The sequence below is a fragment of the Panthera onca genome, chromosome F1 (genome assembly GCF_046562875.1).
Source record: "Panthera onca isolate mPanOnc1 chromosome F1, mPanOnc1 haplotype 2, whole genome shotgun sequence".
Taxonomy (NCBI): Eukaryota; Metazoa; Chordata; class Mammalia; order Carnivora; family Felidae; genus Panthera; species Panthera onca.
In genome coordinates this window covers 35,570,567-35,573,265 of record NC_138355.1, presented here as the reverse complement: position 1 = coordinate 35,573,265, position 2,699 = coordinate 35,570,567, and positions in this window count along the sequence as shown.

Below are 2,699 nucleotides of genomic sequence, written 5' to 3'. Positions count from 1 at the left end.
GGGCACACAAAGTCTCAGAAAATGTACTTCCTATGTGCCTTTTCTTGGCAAGCACTTAAAAATGTAATCCATCAGAAAGAAGGAAGTTAGAAGAATATATGGGATTTGAAAAACAAGGGAGAAGGGATTGATCACAGCAAGGAGGTAAAGGAACCCCAAGATGATGATAATGGAAAACCCAGGATGACAGCTGGAGACAGCAGGCCTAGAGAGCAACTAGGGTCTCTGATTGGATAAGAATGACATCCAGGAAGGATGCCTCACTCATGTGTGTGACAGAGCATAGGTGGGAGGTGGGGGCAGGAGTGAGGAGGAGAGGGAAGAAAAACAGAAAAGAAAAAAAAAGAGGCGAGAATATATTTGAGCATATTGAAAGGACATTTATACTCTGGCAGTGAATTTGCAGGTGCATTACTGACAGATACATAGAAAAGTAAGAAGAAAAAAATAACAAGCAATTATTAATCTAAGAGGGGGAAAAAGCTTTACAAACAAGGAAATGTAGGGGCGCCTGGGTGGCTCAGTTGGTTGAGCATCTGACTCTTGATTCCGACTCAGGTCATGATCTCACGGTCATGGGATTGAGCACTGAGTTAAGATCAGCACTGAGCTGAAAGCCTGCTTAAGATTTTCTCTCTCTCCCTCTCTCTCTGCCCCTCCCGCACTCGTTCCCTCTGTCTCTCTCTCTCTCTCTCTCTGACTCTCTCTCTCAAAATAAATAAATAACTTTAAAAAAAAGAAATGTAATTATAGTTTACTACATGGTTAGTTTTGCAAGGTATTAACATAAGAATCTGAATGAATATTCCACTAACCAAAAAAATCATGATATATTAAGAAAATGAGGTGAGAAGAGGGAAGAATATGGACACCTCAGAGAGAACCAAAGCCTCACCTTCCATGGTAGGCAGCCAAGAATAGATATAACTAAAATGAAAAATATAAGGAAGGAACATTTTAAAACGTTATTTAGAGAGGTGCCTGGGTGGCTCAGTCGGTTAAATTTCTGACTCCTGGTTTTGGTTCAGGTCATGATCGCATGATTTATGGGTTCAAACCCCCTGTTGGGCCCTGTGCTGACAGCATGGAGCCTGCTTGGGATTTTCTCTCTCTGCCCCTCTCCTGGTTATGCCCCCCATCTCAAAATAAATAAACATTAAAAAATATTATTTAGAAATGTCAAGGTAAGTACCAAAAGAAAGACCTAAAGTGTCACATGTGGTTGTTTCTAGGTAGCAATAATTGAAGATGGGTAGAGATGGGACAGAAATCATTGGTTTTAGTTGAGTCTTACAGAACTTTGACATTTTAAACTATGGATATTGGTATCTTCAATTAAAAGTAAAGGAAAACAAGTTAGTAAAAAAAAAAAAAGTTCTTTCTTAAGTTTGAATTGGAATCTCAACCTGGGTTAAACATATTCCCTCAACTTATTTCAGTTAAAGGCTGGTCTATCTCCCATCTCCCTGCATTCGACATACTCTCAGAAGCATTAAGTCCTTAGGTGGTAGGGACCCCTTCCTCAAACTGTGTGATAACCAAAACCAATGTGTTCCAGAGGGAATGAGAAACTATAATGTAAGCATGACCCATCTTTACGGTAGAAAGTCAAGTTTACCCCAGGGTAACTCATGTAGATCTTTTTTAGATAAAACCCCAGGACACTGTTAGAGATACTTCAGAATAAAAGTTAAAAACTACTGCTAGAAACTATCCATCCTGAAATAGAGGCCTGTATTGGTTTAGCTGCTGACTTATATACATAGTTACACTGTCATTGAAGCTTTACCCGTGTGTCTCATCTCAAGAAGTGATGCCCCTCTAGCTCTTCACAAGCATATTACCTTTAAACTTAGAGTGTCAAATATGTATTGAACACTTAGTGTGCGTGTTCCAAGATGAATTGCATCCCCTCCCAAAATCCGTATGTTAAATCACTAACCCCAGTATCTCAGAATGTGACCTAATTCAGAAATGGATTTTCTTTTTGTTGGAAGTATTTTCCAGCAAGTCAATTTAATTTCAGTATATCTTCTCAACATAATTGCATCATGAATCAAATTGAACCTATACATTTGTATTGGTTGTATATGACAAGTTGTAGGAAGAGATAGCAGAGAAAGAAAATGTGCTCATTTCTTTAGACTGAGTGAATGAACTTACTTTTATAGCAGAGGGTGAAAGGGATGAGACTCACTAAGATTTTCTAGTTGAATTCCTTACTTGATCTTCTGGCTAATTCAAAAGTGCTTTCAGTTTACAGTTTGGTTTGTAAATTTCCTTAAAGCATGACTGCACATAGTTGTGTATAGATTGCTTAGGATTCAGACACTGTAAAACAAGGGTAGGCCGGCCTTTTCATTGAAAATGCTCCCCACTCACAAACTACTGAGGGTCTAAAAAGACAACATTATCCTAAGACATATGTATCATACAGAAGTCCAAGTGGTTTAGGGTCTGCGAATACATATGGAATTGAAAATGTTTACCTAAAACAGAAGAACTCTCTAAGCAATGATATGCATGTGTCCTGATGCACAAAGAACCATCAATTTTTATAAAACACATGAAGTATTTCAGTGTGCACATCTGGAGTAGTATCACTAGACTAGGGGCCTGAAAGTAATTCTACTCCTCTTGGTATTAAGAAATTTCAATTTTGGCATTTCAATCTATACATTCAAAGTCGAGTTGAGAAA